We start from the raw sequence: 15,081 nt of genomic DNA on the forward strand, positions 1-15,081 counted from the left end.
AGCTCGGAGCTCGTTAGTCACGCGGCTAGGGAGAGTTGGGGCGCGAAAAGCGCGTTGTGAAAGGGGTGTAAAATACGTGTTGCTGCGGTATAGAGGGAGGGGTGGAAATAGTGGTAAACTCGTCTTCGTAGTTGAGCGAGAGAGTAAGTAGTATAGGGCATTATCCATTAGTAGGCGACGGTTGTAATGGTAGTAAGAATGTATAGCCGTCTTTGCAGCGGACGTGGGAGTGGGAAGCATAAGGGATGAAGCCGGGGGTAACATGTCGGATGCGATCATACCAGCACTAAAGCACCGGATCCCATCAGAACTCCGAAGTTAAGCGTGCTTGGGCGAGAGTAGTACTAGGATGGGTGAAGTCCTCGTGTTGCATTCCCTTTTTAATTATTTTTGTACGTACGTGAGGAACAGAACGCACGTGCGTGATATATATTAAGCCTGTCATCATATTTTTGACATTTGCGATATGTTTTAGCTCGGAGCTCGTTAGTCACGCGGCTAGGGAGAGTTGGGGCGCGAAAAGCGCGTTGTGAAAGGGGTGTAAAATACGTGTTGCTGCGGTATAGAGGGAGGGGTGGAAATAGTGGTAAACTCGTCTTCGTAGTTGAGCGAGAGAGTAAGTAGTATAGGGCATTATCCATTAGTAGGCGACGGTTGTAATGGTAGTAAGAATGTATAGCCGTCTTTGCAGCGGACGTGGGAGTGGGAAGCATAAGGGATGAAGCCGGGGGTAACATGTCGGATGCGATCATACCAGCACTAAAGCACCGGATCCCATCAGAACTCCGAAGTTAAGCGTGCTTGGGCGAGAGTAGTACTAGGATGGGTGAAGTCCTCGTGTTGCATTCCCTTTTTAATTATTTTTGTACGTACGTGAGGAACAGAACGCACGTGCGTGATATATATTAAGCCTGTCATCATATTTTTGACATTTGCGATATGTTTTAGCTCGGAGCTCGTTAGTCACGCGGCTAGGGAGAGTTGGGGCGCGAAAAGCGCGTTGTGAAAGGGGTGTAAAATACGTGTTGCTGCGGTATAGAGGGAGGGGTGGAAATAGTGGTAAACTCGTCTTCGTAGTTGAGCGAGAGAGTAAGTAGTATAGGGCATTATCCATTAGTAGGCGACGGTTGTAATGGTAGTAAGAATGTATAGCCGTCTTTGCAGCGGACGTGGGAGTGGGAAGCATAAGGGATGAAGCCGGGGGTAACATGTCGGATGCGATCATACCAGCACTAAAGCACCGGATCCCATCAGAACTCCGAAGTTAAGCGTGCTTGGGCGAGAGTAGTACTAGGATGGGTGAAGTCCTCGTGTTGCATTCCCTTTTTAATTATTTTTGTACGTACGTGAGGAACAGAACGCACGTGCGTGATATATATTAAGCCTGTCATCATATTTTTGACATTTGCGATATGTTTTAGCTCGGAGCTCGTTAGTCACGCGGCTAGGGAGAGTTGGGGCGCGAAAAGCGCGTTGTGAAAGGGGTGTAAAATACGTGTTGCTGCGGTATAGAGGGAGGGGTGGAAATAGTGGTAAACTCGTCTTCGTAGTTGAGCGAGAGAGTAAGTAGTATAGGGCATTATCCATTAGTAGGCGACGGTTGTAATGGTAGTAAGAATGTATAGCCGTCTTTGCAGCGGACGTGGGAGTGGGAAGCATAAGGGATGAAGCCGGGGGTAACATGTCGGATGCGATCATACCAGCACTAAAGCACCGGATCCCATCAGAACTCCGAAGTTAAGCGTGCTTGGGCGAGAGTAGTACTAGGATGGGTGAAGTCCTCGTGTTGCATTCCCTTTTTAATTATTTTTGTACGTACGTGAGGAACAGAACGCACGTGCGTGATATATATTAAGCCTGTCATCATATTTTTGACATTTGCGATATGTTTTAGCTCGGAGCTCGTTAGTCACGCGGCTAGGGAGAGTTGGGGCGCGAAAAGCGCGTTGTGAAAGGGGTGTAAAATACGTGTTGCTGCGGTATAGAGGGAGGGGTGGAAATAGTGGTAAACTCGTCTTCGTAGTTGAGCGAGAGAGTAAGTAGTATAGGGCATTATCCATTAGTAGGCGACGGTTGTAATGGTAGTAAGAATGTATAGCCGTCTTTGCAGCGGACGTGGGAGTGGGAAGCATAAGGGATGAAGCCGGGGGTAACATGTCGGATGCGATCATACCAGCACTAAAGCACCGGATCCCATCAGAACTCCGAAGTTAAGCGTGCTTGGGCGAGAGTAGTACTAGGATGGGTGAAGTCCTCGTGTTGCATTCCCTTTTTAATTATTTTTGTACGTACGTGAGGAACAGAACGCACGTGCGTGATATATATTAAGCCTGTCATCATATTTTTGACATTTGCGATATGTTTTAGCTCGGAGCTCGTTAGTCACGCGGCTAGGGAGAGTTGGGGCGCGAAAAGCGCGTTGTGAAAGGGGTGTAAAATACGTGTTGCTGCGGTATAGAGGGAGGGGTGGAAATAGTGGTAAACTCGTCTTCGTAGTTGAGCGAGAGAGTAAGTAGTATAGGGCATTATCCATTAGTAGGCGACGGTTGTAATGGTAGTAAGAATGTATAGCCGTCTTTGCAGCGGACGTGGGAGTGGGAAGCATAAGGGATGAAGCCGGGGGTAACATGTCGGATGCGATCATACCAGCACTAAAGCACCGGATCCCATCAGAACTCCGAAGTTAAGCGTGCTTGGGCGAGAGTAGTACTAGGATGGGTGAAGTCCTCGTGTTGCATTCCCTTTTTAATTATTTTTGTACGTACGTGAGGAACAGAACGCACGTGCGTGATATATATTAAGCCTGTCATCATATTTTTGACATTTGCGATATGTTTTAGCTCGGAGCTCGTTAGTCACGCGGCTAGGGAGAGTTGGGGCGCGAAAAGCGCGTTGTGAAAGGGGTGTAAAATACGTGTTGCTGCGGTATAGAGGGAGGGGTGGAAATAGTGGTAAACTCGTCTTCGTAGTTGAGCGAGAGAGTAAGTAGTATAGGGCATTATCCATTAGTAGGCGACGGTTGTAATGGTAGTAAGAATGTATAGCCGTCTTTGCAGCGGACGTGGGAGTGGGAAGCATAAGGGATGAAGCCGGGGGTAACATGTCGGATGCGATCATACCAGCACTAAAGCACCGGATCCCATCAGAACTCCGAAGTTAAGCGTGCTTGGGCGAGAGTAGTACTAGGATGGGTGAAGTCCTCGTGTTGCATTCCCTTTTTAATTATTTTTGTACGTACGTGAGGAACAGAACGCACGTGCGTGATATATATTAAGCCTGTCATCATATTTTTGACATTTGCGATATGTTTTAGCTCGGAGCTCGTTAGTCACGCGGCTAGGGAGAGTTGGGGCGCGAAAAGCGCGTTGTGAAAGGGGTGTAAAATACGTGTTGCTGCGGTATAGAGGGAGGGGTGGAAATAGTGGTAAACTCGTCTTCGTAGTTGAGCGAGAGAGTAAGTAGTATAGGGCATTATCCATTAGTAGGCGACGGTTGTAATGGTAGTAAGAATGTATAGCCGTCTTTGCAGCGGACGTGGGAGTGGGAAGCATAAGGGATGAAGCCGGGGGTAACATGTCGGATGCGATCATACCAGCACTAAAGCACCGGATCCCATCAGAACTCCGAAGTTAAGCGTGCTTGGGCGAGAGTAGTACTAGGATGGGTGAAGTCCTCGTGTTGCATTCCCTTTTTAATTATTTTTGTACGTACGTGAGGAACAGAACGCACGTGCGTGATATATATTAAGCCTGTCATCATATTTTTGACATTTGCGATATGTTTTAGCTCGGAGCTCGTTAGTCACGCGGCTAGGGAGAGTTGGGGCGCGAAAAGCGCGTTGTGAAAGGGGTGTAAAATACGTGTTGCTGCGGTATAGAGGGAGGGGTGGAAATAGTGGTAAACTCGTCTTCGTAGTTGAGCGAGAGAGTAAGTAGTATAGGGCATTATCCATTAGTAGGCGACGGTTGTAATGGTAGTAAGAATGTATAGCCGTCTTTGCAGCGGACGTGGGAGTGGGAAGCATAAGGGATGAAGCCGGGGGTAACATGTCGGATGCGATCATACCAGCACTAAAGCACCGGATCCCATCAGAACTCCGAAGTTAAGCGTGCTTGGGCGAGAGTAGTACTAGGATGGGTGAAGTCCTCGTGTTGCATTCCCTTTTTAATTATTTTTGTACGTACGTGAGGAACAGAACGCACGTGCGTGATATATATTAAGCCTGTCATCATATTTTTGACATTTGCGATATGTTTTAGCTCGGAGCTCGTTAGTCACGCGGCTAGGGAGAGTTGGGGCGCGAAAAGCGCGTTGTGAAAGGGGTGTAAAATACGTGTTGCTGCGGTATAGAGGGAGGGGTGGAAATAGTGGTAAACTCGTCTTCGTAGTTGAGCGAGAGAGTAAGTAGTATAGGGCATTATCCATTAGTAGGCGACGGTTGTAATGGTAGTAAGAATGTATAGCCGTCTTTGCAGCGGACGTGGGAGTGGGAAGCATAAGGGATGAAGCCGGGGGTAACATGTCGGATGCGATCATACCAGCACTAAAGCACCGGATCCCATCAGAACTCCGAAGTTAAGCGTGCTTGGGCGAGAGTAGTACTAGGATGGGTGAAGTCCTCGTGTTGCATTCCCTTTTTAATTATTTTTGTACGTACGTGAGGAACAGAACGCACGTGCGTGATATATATTAAGCCTGTCATCATATTTTTGACATTTGCGATATGTTTTAGCTCGGAGCTCGTTAGTCACGCGGCTAGGGAGAGTTGGGGCGCGAAAAGCGCGTTGTGAAAGGGGTGTAAAATACGTGTTGCTGCGGTATAGAGGGAGGGGTGGAAATAGTGGTAAACTCGTCTTCGTAGTTGAGCGAGAGAGTAAGTAGTATAGGGCATTATCCATTAGTAGGCGACGGTTGTAATGGTAGTAAGAATGTATAGCCGTCTTTGCAGCGGACGTGGGAGTGGGAAGCATAAGGGATGAAGCCGGGGGTAACATGTCGGATGCGATCATACCAGCACTAAAGCACCGGATCCCATCAGAACTCCGAAGTTAAGCGTGCTTGGGCGAGAGTAGTACTAGGATGGGTGAAGTCCTCGTGTTGCATTCCCTTTTTAATTATTTTTGTACGTACGTGAGGAACAGAACGCACGTGCGTGATATATATTAAGCCTGTCATCATATTTTTGACATTTGCGATATGTTTTAGCTCGGAGCTCGTTAGTCACGCGGCTAGGGAGAGTTGGGGCGCGAAAAGCGCGTTGTGAAAGGGGTGTAAAATACGTGTTGCTGCGGTATAGAGGGAGGGGTGGAAATAGTGGTAAACTCGTCTTCGTAGTTGAGCGAGAGAGTAAGTAGTATAGGGCATTATCCATTAGTAGGCGACGGTTGTAATGGTAGTAAGAATGTATAGCCGTCTTTGCAGCGGACGTGGGAGTGGGAAGCATAAGGGATGAAGCCGGGGGTAACATGTCGGATGCGATCATACCAGCACTAAAGCACCGGATCCCATCAGAACTCCGAAGTTAAGCGTGCTTGGGCGAGAGTAGTACTAGGATGGGTGACCTCCTGGGAAGTCCTCGTGTTGCATTCCCTTTTTAATTATTTTTGTACGTACGTGAGGAACAGAACGCACGTGCGTGATATATATTAAGCCTGCCATCATATTTTTGACATTTGCGATATGTTTTAGCTCGGAGCTCGTTAGTCACGCGGCTAGGGAGAGTTGGGGCGCGAAAAGCGCGTTGTGAAAGGGGTGTAAAATACGTGTTGCTGCGGTATAGAGGGAGGGGTGGAAATAGTGGTAAACTCGTCTTCGTAGTTGAGCGAGAGAGTAAGTAGTATAGGGCATTATCCATTAGTAGGCGACGGTTGTAATGGTAGTAAGAATGTATAGCCGTCTTTGCAGCGGACGTGGGAGTGGGAAGCATAAGGGATGAAGCCGGGGGTAACATGTCGGATGCGATCATACCAGCACTAAAGCACCGGATCCCATCAGAACTCCGAAGTTAAGCGTGCTTGGGCGAGAGTAGTACTAGGATGGGTGACCTCCTGGGAAGTCCTCGTGTTGCATTCCCTTTTTAATTATTTTTGTACGTACGTGAGGAACAGAACGCACGTGCGTGATATATATTAAGCCTGCCATCATATTTTTGACATTTGCGATATGTTTTAGCTCGGAGCTCGTTAGTCACGCGGCTAGGGAGAGTTGGGGCGCGAAAAGCGCGTTGTGAAAGGGGTGTAAAATACGTGTTGCTGCGGTATAGAGGGAGGGGTGGAAATAGTGGTAAACTCGTCTTCGTAGTTGAGCGAGAGAGTAAGTAGTATAGGGCATTATCCATTAGTAGGCGACGGTTGTAATGGTAGTAAGAATGTATAGCCGTCTTTGCAGCGGACGTGGGAGTGGGAAGCATAAGGGATGAAGCCGGGGGTAACATGTCGGATGCGATCATACCAGCACTAAAGCACCGGATCCCATCAGAACTCCGAAGTTAAGCGTGCTTGGGCGAGAGTAGTACTAGGATGGGTGACCTCCTGGGAAGTCCTCGTGTTGCATTCCCTTTTTAATTATTTTTGTACGTACGTGAGGAACAGAACGCACGTGCGTGATATATATTAAGCCTGCCATCATATTTTTGACATTTGCGATATGTTTTAGCTCGGAGCTCGTTAGTCACGCGGCTAGGGAGAGTTGGGGCGCGAAAAGCGCGTTGTGAAAGGGGTGTAAAATACGTGTTGCTGCGGTATAGAGGGAGGGGTGGAAATAGTGGTAAACTCGTCTTCGTAGTTGAGCGAGAGAGTAAGTAGTATAGGGCATTATCCATTAGTAGGCGACGGTTGTAATGGTAGTAAGAATGTATAGCCGTCTTTGCAGCGGACGTGGGAGTGGGAAGCATAAGGGATGAAGCCGGGGGTAACATGTCGGATGCGATCATACCAGCACTAAAGCACCGGATCCCATCAGAACTCCGAAGTTAAGCGTGCTTGGGCGAGAGTAGTACTAGGATGGGTGACCTCCTGGGAAGTCCTCGTGTTGCATTCCCTTTTTAATTATTTTTGTACGTACGTGAGGAACAGAACGCACGTGCGTGATATATATTAAGCCTGCCATCATATTTTTGACATTTGCGATATGTTTTAGCTCGGAGCTCGTTAGTCACGCGGCTAGGGAGAGTTGGGGCGCGAAAAGCGCGTTGTGAAAGGGGTGTAAAATACGTGTTGCTGCGGTATAGAGGGAGGGGTGGAAATAGTGGTAAACTCGTCTTCGTAGTTGAGCGAGAGAGTAAGTAGTATAGGGCATTATCCATTAGTAGGCGACGGTTGTAATGGTAGTAAGAATGTATAGCCGTCTTTGCAGCGGACGTGGGAGTGGGAAGCATAAGGGATGAAGCCGGGGGTAACATGTCGGATGCGATCATACCAGCACTAAAGCACCGGATCCCATCAGAACTCCGAAGTTAAGCGTGCTTGGGCGAGAGTAGTACTAGGATGGGTGACCTCCTGGGAAGTCCTCGTGTTGCATTCCCTTTTTAATTATTTTTGTACGTACGTGAGGAACAGAACGCACGTGCGTGATATATATTAAGCCTGCCATCATATTTTTGACATTTGCGATATGTTTTAGCTCGGAGCTCGTTAGTCACGCGGCTAGGGAGAGTTGGGGCGCGAAAAGCGCGTTGTGAAAGGGGTGTAAAATACGTGTTGCTGCGGTATAGAGGGAGGGGTGGAAATAGTGGTAAACTCGTCTTCGTAGTTGAGCGAGAGAGTAAGTAGTATAGGGCATTATCCATTAGTAGGCGACGGTTGTAATGGTAGTAAGAATGTATAGCCGTCTTTGCAGCGGACGTGGGAGTGGGAAGCATAAGGGATGAAGCCGGGGGTAACATGTCGGATGCGATCATACCAGCACTAAAGCACCGGATCCCATCAGAACTCCGAAGTTAAGCGTGCTTGGGCGAGAGTAGTACTAGGATGGGTGACCTCCTGGGAAGTCCTCGTGTTGCATTCCCTTTTTAATTATTTTTGTACGTACGTGAGGAACAGAACGCACGTGCGTGATATATATTAAGCCTGCCATCATATTTTTGACATTTGCGATATGTTTTAGCTCGGAGCTCGTTAGTCACGCGGCTAGGGAGAGTTGGGGCGCGAAAAGCGCGTTGTGAAAGGGGTGTAAAATACGTGTTGCTGCGGTATAGAGGGAGGGGTGGAAATAGTGGTAAACTCGTCTTCGTAGTTGAGCGAGAGAGTAAGTAGTATAGGGCATTATCCATTAGTAGGCGACGGTTGTAATGGTAGTAAGAATGTATAGCCGTCTTTGCAGCGGACGTGGGAGTGGGAAGCATAAGGGATGAAGCCGGGGGTAACATGTCGGATGCGATCATACCAGCACTAAAGCACCGGATCCCATCAGAACTCCGAAGTTAAGCGTGCTTGGGCGAGAGTAGTACTAGGATGGGTGACCTCCTGGGAAGTCCTCGTGTTGCATTCCCTTTTTAATTATTTTTGTACGTACGTGAGGAACAGAACGCACGTGCGTGATATATATTAAGCCTGCCATCATATTTTTGACATTTGCGATATGTTTTAGCTCGGAGCTCGTTAGTCACGCGGCTAGGGAGAGTTGGGGCGCGAAAAGCGCGTTGTGAAAGGGGTGTAAAATACGTGTTGCTGCGGTATAGAGGGAGGGGTGGAAATAGTGGTAAACTCGTCTTCGTAGTTGAGCGAGAGAGTAAGTAGTATAGGGCATTATCCATTAGTAGGCGACGGTTGTAATGGTAGTAAGAATGTATAGCCGTCTTTGCAGCGGACGTGGGAGTGGGAAGCATAAGGGATGAAGCCGGGGGTAACATGTCGGATGCGATCATACCAGCACTAAAGCACCGGATCCCATCAGAACTCCGAAGTTAAGCGTGCTTGGGCGAGAGTAGTACTAGGATGGGTGACCTCCTGGGAAGTCCTCGTGTTGCATTCCCTTTTTAATTATTTTTGTACGTACGTGAGGAACAGAACGCACGTGCGTGATATATATTAAGCCTGCCATCATATTTTTGACATTTGCGATATGTTTTAGCTCGGAGCTCGTTAGTCACGCGGCTAGGGAGAGTTGGGGCGCGAAAAGCGCGTTGTGAAAGGGGTGTAAAATACGTGTTGCTGCGGTATAGAGGGAGGGGTGGAAATAGTGGTAAACTCGTCTTCGTAGTTGAGCGAGAGAGTAAGTAGTATAGGGCATTATCCATTAGTAGGCGACGGTTGTAATGGTAGTAAGAATGTATAGCCGTCTTTGCAGCGGACGTGGGAGTGGGAAGCATAAGGGATGAAGCCGGGGGTAACATGTCGGATGCGATCATACCAGCACTAAAGCACCGGATCCCATCAGAACTCCGAAGTTAAGCGTGCTTGGGCGAGAGTAGTACTAGGATGGGTGACCTCCTGGGAAGTCCTCGTGTTGCATTCCCTTTTTAATTATTTTTGTACGTACGTGAGGAACAGAACGCACGTGCGTGATATATATTAAGCCTGCCATCATATTTTTGACATTTGCGATATGTTTTAGCTCGGAGCTCGTTAGTCACGCGGCTAGGGAGAGTTGGGGCGCGAAAAGCGCGTTGTGAAAGGGGTGTAAAATACGTGTTGCTGCGGTATAGAGGGAGGGGTGGAAATAGTGGTAAACTCGTCTTCGTAGTTGAGCGAGAGAGTAAGTAGTATAGGGCATTATCCATTAGTAGGCGACGGTTGTAATGGTAGTAAGAATGTATAGCCGTCTTTGCAGCGGACGTGGGAGTGGGAAGCATAAGGGATGAAGCCGGGGGTAACATGTCGGATGCGATCATACCAGCACTAAAGCACCGGATCCCATCAGAACTCCGAAGTTAAGCGTGCTTGGGCGAGAGTAGTACTAGGATGGGTGACCTCCTGGGAAGTCCTCGTGTTGCATTCCCTTTTTAATTATTTTTGTACGTACGTGAGGAACAGAACGCACGTGCGTGATATATATTAAGCCTGCCATCATATTTTTGACATTTGCGATATGTTTTAGCTCGGAGCTCGTTAGTCACGCGGCTAGGGAGAGTTGGGGCGCGAAAAGCGCGTTGTGAAAGGGGTGTAAAATACGTGTTGCTGCGGTATAGAGGGAGGGGTGGAAATAGTGGTAAACTCGTCTTCGTAGTTGAGCGAGAGAGTAAGTAGTATAGGGCATTATCCATTAGTAGGCGACGGTTGTAATGGTAGTAAGAATGTATAGCCGTCTTTGCAGCGGACGTGGGAGTGGGAAGCATAAGGGATGAAGCCGGGGGTAACATGTCGGATGCGATCATACCAGCACTAAAGCACCGGATCCCATCAGAACTCCGAAGTTAAGCGTGCTTGGGCGAGAGTAGTACTAGGATGGGTGACCTCCTGGGAAGTCCTCGTGTTGCATTCCCTTTTTAATTATTTTTGTACGTACGTGAGGAACAGAACGCACGTGCGTGATATATATTAAGCCTGCCATCATATTTTTGACATTTGCGATATGTTTTAGCTCGGAGCTCGTTAGTCACGCGGCTAGGGAGAGTTGGGGCGCGAAAAGCGCGTTGTGAAAGGGGTGTAAAATACGTGTTGCTGCGGTATAGAGGGAGGGGTGGAAATAGTGGTAAACTCGTCTTCGTAGTTGAGCGAGAGAGTAAGTAGTATAGGGCATTATCCATTAGTAGGCGACGGTTGTAATGGTAGTAAGAATGTATAGCCGTCTTTGCAGCGGACGTGGGAGTGGGAAGCATAAGGGATGAAGCCGGGGGTAACATGTCGGATGCGATCATACCAGCACTAAAGCACCGGATCCCATCAGAACTCCGAAGTTAAGCGTGCTTGGGCGAGAGTAGTACTAGGATGGGTGACCTCCTGGGAAGTCCTCGTGTTGCATTCCCTTTTTAATTATTTTTGTACGTACGTGAGGAACAGAACGCACGTGCGTGATATATATTAAGCCTGCCATCATATTTTTGACATTTGCGATATGTTTTAGCTCGGAGCTCGTTAGTCACGCGGCTAGGGAGAGTTGGGGCGCGAAAAGCGCGTTGTGAAAGGGGTGTAAAATACGTGTTGCTGCGGTATAGAGGGAGGGGTGGAAATAGTGGTAAACTCGTCTTCGTAGTTGAGCGAGAGAGTAAGTAGTATAGGGCATTATCCATTAGTAGGCGACGGTTGTAATGGTAGTAAGAATGTATAGCCGTCTTTGCAGCGGACGTGGGAGTGGGAAGCATAAGGGATGAAGCCGGGGGTAACATGTCGGATGCGATCATACCAGCACTAAAGCACCGGATCCCATCAGAACTCCGAAGTTAAGCGTGCTTGGGCGAGAGTAGTACTAGGATGGGTGACCTCCTGGGAAGTCCTCGTGTTGCATTCCCTTTTTAATTATTTTTGTACGTACGTGAGGAACAGAACGCACGTGCGTGATATATATTAAGCCTGCCATCATATTTTTGACATTTGCGATATGTTTTAGCTCGGAGCTCGTTAGTCACGCGGCTAGGGAGAGTTGGGGCGCGAAAAGCGCGTTGTGAAAGGGGTGTAAAATACGTGTTGCTGCGGTATAGAGGGAGGGGTGGAAATAGTGGTAAACTCGTCTTCGTAGTTGAGCGAGAGAGTAAGTAGTATAGGGCATTATCCATTAGTAGGCGACGGTTGTAATGGTAGTAAGAATGTATAGCCGTCTTTGCAGCGGACGTGGGAGTGGGAAGCATAAGGGATGAAGCCGGGGGTAACATGTCGGATGCGATCATACCAGCACTAAAGCACCGGATCCCATCAGAACTCCGAAGTTAAGCGTGCTTGGGCGAGAGTAGTACTAGGATGGGTGAAGTCCTCGTGTTGCATTCCCTTTTTAATTATTTTTGTACGTACGTGAGGAACAGAACGCACGTGCGTGATATATATTAAGCCTGCCATCATATTTTTGACATTTGCGATATGTTTTAGCTCGGAGCTCGTTAGTCACGCGGCTAGGGAGAGTTGGGGCGCGAAAAGCGCGTTGTGAAAGGGGTGTAAAATACGTGTTGCTGCGGTATAGAGGGAGGGGTGGAAATAGTGGTAAACTCGTCTTCGTAGTTGAGCGAGAGAGTAAGTAGTATAGGGCATTATCCATTAGTAGGCGACGGTTGTAATGGTAGTAAGAATGTATAGCCGTCTTTGCAGCGGACGTGGGAGTGGGAAGCATAAGGGATGAAGCCGGGGGTAACATGTCGGATGCGATCATACCAGCACTAAAGCACCGGATCCCATCAGAACTCCGAAGTTAAGCGTGCTTGGGCGAGAGTAGTACTAGGATGGGTGACCTCCTGGGAAGTCCTCGTGTTGCATTCCCTTTTTAATTATTTTTGTACGTACGTGAGGAACAGAACGCACGTGCGTGATATATATTAAGCCTGCCATCATATTTTTGACATTTGCGATATGTTTTAGCTCGGAGCTCGTTAGTCACGCGGCTAGGGAGAGTTGGGGCGCGAAAAGCGCGTTGTGAAAGGGGTGTAAAATACGTGTTGCTGCGGTATAGAGGGAGGGGTGGAAATAGTGGTAAACTCGTCTTCGTAGTTGAGCGAGAGAGTAAGTAGTATAGGGCATTATCCATTAGTAGGCGACGGTTGTAATGGTAGTAAGAATGTATAGCCGTCTTTGCAGCGGACGTGGGAGTGGGAAGCATAAGGGATGAAGCCGGGGGTAACATGTCGGATGCGATCATACCAGCACTAAAGCACCGGATCCCATCAGAACTCCGAAGTTAAGCGTGCTTGGGCGAGAGTAGTACTAGGATGGGTGACCTCCTGGGAAGTCCTCGTGTTGCATTCCCTTTTTAATTATTTTTGTACGTACGTGAGGAACAGAACGCACGTGCGTGATATATATTAAGCCTGTCATCATATTTTTGACATTTGCGATATGTTTTAGCTCGGAGCTCGTTAGTCACGCGGCTAGGGAGAGTTGGGGCGCGAAAAGCGCGTTGTGAAAGGGGTGTAAAATACGTGTTGCTGCGGTATAGAGGGAGGGGTGGAAATAGTGGTAAACTCGTCTTCGTAGTTGAGCGAGAGAGTAAGTAGTATAGGGCATTATCCATTAGTAGGCGACGGTTGTAATGGTAGTAAGAATGTATAGCCGTCTTTGCAGCGGACGTGGGAGTGGGAAGCATAAGGGATGAAGCCGGGGGTAACATGTCGGATGCGATCATACCAGCACTAAAGCACCGGATCCCATCAGAACTCCGAAGTTAAGCGTGCTTGGGCGAGAGTAGTACTAGGATGGGTGAAGTCCTCGTGTTGCATTCCCTTTTTAATTATTTTTGTACGTACGTGAGGAACAGAACGCACGTGCGTGATATATATTAAGCCTGCCATCATATTTTTGACATTTGCGATATGTTTTAGCTCGGAGCTCGTTAGTCACGCGGCTAGGGAGAGTTGGGGCGCGAAAAGCGCGTTGTGAAAGGGGTGTAAAATACGTGTTGCTGCGGTATAGAGGGAGGGGTGGAAATAGTGGTAAACTCGTCTTCGTAGTTGAGCGAGAGAGTAAGTAGTATAGGGCATTATCCATTAGTAGGCGACGGTTGTAATGGTAGTAAGAATGTATAGCCGTCTTTGCAGCGGACGTGGGAGTGGGAAGCATAAGGGATGAAGCCGGGGGTAACATGTCGGATGCGATCATACCAGCACTAAAGCACCGGATCCCATCAGAACTCCGAAGTTAAGCGTGCTTGGGCGAGAGTAGTACTAGGATGGGTGAAGTCCTCGTGTTGCATTCCCTTTTTAATTATTTTTGTACGTACGTGAGGAACAGAACGCACGTGCGTGATATATATTAAGCCTGTCATCATATTTTTGACATTTGCGATATGTTTTAGCTCGGAGCTCGTTAGTCACGCGGCTAGGGAGAGTTGGGGCGCGAAAAGCGCATTGTGAAAGGGGTGTAAAATACGTGTTGCTGCGGTATAGAGGGAGGGGTGGAAATAGTGGTAAACTCGTCTTCGTAGTTGAGCGAGAGAGTAAGTAGTATAGGGCATTATCCATTAGTAGGCGACGGTTGTAATGGTAGTAAGAATGTATAGCCGTCTTTGCAGCGGACGTGGGAGTGGGAAGCATAAGGGATGAAGCCGGGGGTAACATGTCGGATGCGATCATACCAGCACTAAAGCACCGGATCCCATCAGAACTCCGAAGTTAAGCGTGCTTGGGCGAGAGTAGTACTAGGATGGGTGAAGTCCTCGTGTTGCATTCCCTTTTTAATTATTTTTGTACGTACGTGAGGAACAGAACGCACGTGCGTGATATATATTAAGCCTGTCATCATATTTTTGACATTTGCGATATGTTTTAGCTCGGAGCTCGTTAGTCACGCGGCTAGGGAGAGTTGGGGCGCGAAAAGCGCGTTGTGAAAGGGGTGTAAAATACGTGTTGCTGCGGTATAGAGGGAGGGGTGGAAATAGTGGTAAACTCGTCTTCGTAGTTGAGCGAGAGAGTAAGTAGTATAGGGCATTATCCATTAGTAGGCGACGGTTGTAATGGTAGTAAGAATGTATAGCCGTCTTTGCAGCGGACGTGGGAGTGGGAAGCATAAGGGATGAAGCCGGGGGTAACATGTCGGATGCGATCATACCAGCACTAAAGCACCGGATCCCATCAGAACTCCGAAGTTAAGCGTGCTTGGGCGAGAGTAGTACTAGGATGGGTGACCTCCTGGGAAGTCCTCGTGTTGCATTCCCTTTTTAATTATTTTTGTACGTACGTGAGGAACAGAACGCACGTGCGTGATATATATTAAGCCTGCCATCATATTTTTGACATTTGCGATATGTTTTAGCTCGGAGCTCGTTAGTCACGCGGCTAGGGAGAGTTGGGGCGCGAAAAGCGCGTTGTGAAAGGGGTGTAAAATACGTGTTGCTGCGGTATAGAGGGAGGGGTGGAAATAGTGGTAAACTCGTCTTCGTAGTTGAGCGAGAGAGTAAGTAGTATAGGGCATTATCCATTAGTAGGCGACGGTTGTAATGGTAGTAAGAATGTATAGCCGTCTTTGCAGCGGACGTGGGAGTGGGAAGCATAAGGGATGAAGCCGGGGG

General features: G+C 48.2%; 16 non-coding genes and 15 pseudogenes across 16 annotated transcripts; all 31 read left to right on the plus strand.

The window, feature by feature from the left end:
- Positions 1 to 267: 267 nt before the first annotated feature.
- LOC147956002 (5S ribosomal RNA) lies at positions 268 to 376 on the plus strand (annotated as a pseudogene).
- A 364-nt stretch (positions 377 to 740) lies between these two features.
- Positions 741 to 849, plus strand: LOC147956003 (5S ribosomal RNA; annotated as a pseudogene).
- Positions 850 to 1,213: 364 nt separating this feature from the next.
- On the plus strand, positions 1,214 to 1,322 carry LOC147956004 (5S ribosomal RNA; annotated as a pseudogene).
- Positions 1,323 to 1,686: 364 nt separating this feature from the next.
- On the plus strand, positions 1,687 to 1,795 carry LOC147956005 (5S ribosomal RNA; annotated as a pseudogene).
- A 364-nt stretch (positions 1,796 to 2,159) lies between these two features.
- On the plus strand, positions 2,160 to 2,268 carry LOC147956006 (5S ribosomal RNA; annotated as a pseudogene).
- A 364-nt stretch (positions 2,269 to 2,632) lies between these two features.
- On the plus strand, positions 2,633 to 2,741 carry LOC147956007 (5S ribosomal RNA; annotated as a pseudogene).
- Positions 2,742 to 3,105: 364 nt separating this feature from the next.
- LOC147956008 (5S ribosomal RNA) lies at positions 3,106 to 3,214 on the plus strand (annotated as a pseudogene).
- A 364-nt stretch (positions 3,215 to 3,578) lies between these two features.
- Positions 3,579 to 3,687, plus strand: LOC147956009 (5S ribosomal RNA; annotated as a pseudogene).
- A 364-nt stretch (positions 3,688 to 4,051) lies between these two features.
- Positions 4,052 to 4,160, plus strand: LOC147956010 (5S ribosomal RNA; annotated as a pseudogene).
- A 364-nt stretch (positions 4,161 to 4,524) lies between these two features.
- On the plus strand, positions 4,525 to 4,633 carry LOC147956011 (5S ribosomal RNA; annotated as a pseudogene).
- Positions 4,634 to 4,997: 364 nt separating this feature from the next.
- Positions 4,998 to 5,106, plus strand: LOC147956012 (5S ribosomal RNA; annotated as a pseudogene).
- Positions 5,107 to 5,470: 364 nt separating this feature from the next.
- Positions 5,471 to 5,589, plus strand: LOC147956013 (5S ribosomal RNA). Its single transcript, XR_015612811.1, has one exon. It is a non-coding gene; the product is annotated as a 5S ribosomal RNA (ribosomal RNA).
- A 364-nt stretch (positions 5,590 to 5,953) lies between these two features.
- LOC147956014 (5S ribosomal RNA) lies at positions 5,954 to 6,072 on the plus strand. The gene has a single exon (XR_015612812.1). It is a non-coding gene; the product is annotated as a 5S ribosomal RNA (ribosomal RNA).
- Positions 6,073 to 6,436: 364 nt separating this feature from the next.
- On the plus strand, positions 6,437 to 6,555 carry LOC147956015 (5S ribosomal RNA). Its single transcript, XR_015612813.1, has one exon. It is a non-coding gene; the product is annotated as a 5S ribosomal RNA (ribosomal RNA).
- A 364-nt stretch (positions 6,556 to 6,919) lies between these two features.
- Positions 6,920 to 7,038, plus strand: LOC147956016 (5S ribosomal RNA). Its single transcript, XR_015612814.1, has one exon. It is a non-coding gene; the product is annotated as a 5S ribosomal RNA (ribosomal RNA).
- A 364-nt stretch (positions 7,039 to 7,402) lies between these two features.
- LOC147956017 (5S ribosomal RNA) lies at positions 7,403 to 7,521 on the plus strand. The gene has a single exon (XR_015612815.1). It is a non-coding gene; the product is annotated as a 5S ribosomal RNA (ribosomal RNA).
- Positions 7,522 to 7,885: 364 nt separating this feature from the next.
- On the plus strand, positions 7,886 to 8,004 carry LOC147956018 (5S ribosomal RNA). The gene has a single exon (XR_015612816.1). It is a non-coding gene; the product is annotated as a 5S ribosomal RNA (ribosomal RNA).
- Positions 8,005 to 8,368: 364 nt separating this feature from the next.
- LOC147956019 (5S ribosomal RNA) lies at positions 8,369 to 8,487 on the plus strand. The gene has a single exon (XR_015612817.1). It is a non-coding gene; the product is annotated as a 5S ribosomal RNA (ribosomal RNA).
- A 364-nt stretch (positions 8,488 to 8,851) lies between these two features.
- Positions 8,852 to 8,970, plus strand: LOC147956020 (5S ribosomal RNA). The gene has a single exon (XR_015612818.1). It is a non-coding gene; the product is annotated as a 5S ribosomal RNA (ribosomal RNA).
- Positions 8,971 to 9,334: 364 nt separating this feature from the next.
- Positions 9,335 to 9,453, plus strand: LOC147956021 (5S ribosomal RNA). The gene has a single exon (XR_015612819.1). It is a non-coding gene; the product is annotated as a 5S ribosomal RNA (ribosomal RNA).
- Positions 9,454 to 9,817: 364 nt separating this feature from the next.
- On the plus strand, positions 9,818 to 9,936 carry LOC147956022 (5S ribosomal RNA). Its single transcript, XR_015612821.1, has one exon. It is a non-coding gene; the product is annotated as a 5S ribosomal RNA (ribosomal RNA).
- A 364-nt stretch (positions 9,937 to 10,300) lies between these two features.
- LOC147956023 (5S ribosomal RNA) lies at positions 10,301 to 10,419 on the plus strand. Its single transcript, XR_015612822.1, has one exon. It is a non-coding gene; the product is annotated as a 5S ribosomal RNA (ribosomal RNA).
- Positions 10,420 to 10,783: 364 nt separating this feature from the next.
- Positions 10,784 to 10,902, plus strand: LOC147956024 (5S ribosomal RNA). The gene has a single exon (XR_015612823.1). It is a non-coding gene; the product is annotated as a 5S ribosomal RNA (ribosomal RNA).
- Positions 10,903 to 11,266: 364 nt separating this feature from the next.
- Positions 11,267 to 11,385, plus strand: LOC147956025 (5S ribosomal RNA). Its single transcript, XR_015612824.1, has one exon. It is a non-coding gene; the product is annotated as a 5S ribosomal RNA (ribosomal RNA).
- Positions 11,386 to 11,749: 364 nt separating this feature from the next.
- Positions 11,750 to 11,858, plus strand: LOC147956026 (5S ribosomal RNA; annotated as a pseudogene).
- Positions 11,859 to 12,222: 364 nt separating this feature from the next.
- On the plus strand, positions 12,223 to 12,341 carry LOC147956027 (5S ribosomal RNA). Its single transcript, XR_015612825.1, has one exon. It is a non-coding gene; the product is annotated as a 5S ribosomal RNA (ribosomal RNA).
- A 364-nt stretch (positions 12,342 to 12,705) lies between these two features.
- LOC147956028 (5S ribosomal RNA) lies at positions 12,706 to 12,824 on the plus strand. The gene has a single exon (XR_015612826.1). It is a non-coding gene; the product is annotated as a 5S ribosomal RNA (ribosomal RNA).
- Positions 12,825 to 13,188: 364 nt separating this feature from the next.
- LOC147956029 (5S ribosomal RNA) lies at positions 13,189 to 13,297 on the plus strand (annotated as a pseudogene).
- Positions 13,298 to 13,661: 364 nt separating this feature from the next.
- LOC147956030 (5S ribosomal RNA) lies at positions 13,662 to 13,770 on the plus strand (annotated as a pseudogene).
- Positions 13,771 to 14,134: 364 nt separating this feature from the next.
- Positions 14,135 to 14,243, plus strand: LOC147956031 (5S ribosomal RNA; annotated as a pseudogene).
- A 364-nt stretch (positions 14,244 to 14,607) lies between these two features.
- LOC147956032 (5S ribosomal RNA) lies at positions 14,608 to 14,726 on the plus strand. The gene has a single exon (XR_015612827.1). It is a non-coding gene; the product is annotated as a 5S ribosomal RNA (ribosomal RNA).
- Positions 14,727 to 15,081: the final 355 nt, after the last annotated feature.

Source organism: Triticum urartu, unplaced genomic scaffold, assembly GCF_056163025.1.
Source record: "Triticum urartu cultivar PI428250 unplaced genomic scaffold, HENAU_Tu73 scaffold1, whole genome shotgun sequence".
NCBI lineage: Eukaryota > Viridiplantae > Streptophyta > Magnoliopsida > Poales > Poaceae > Triticum > Triticum urartu.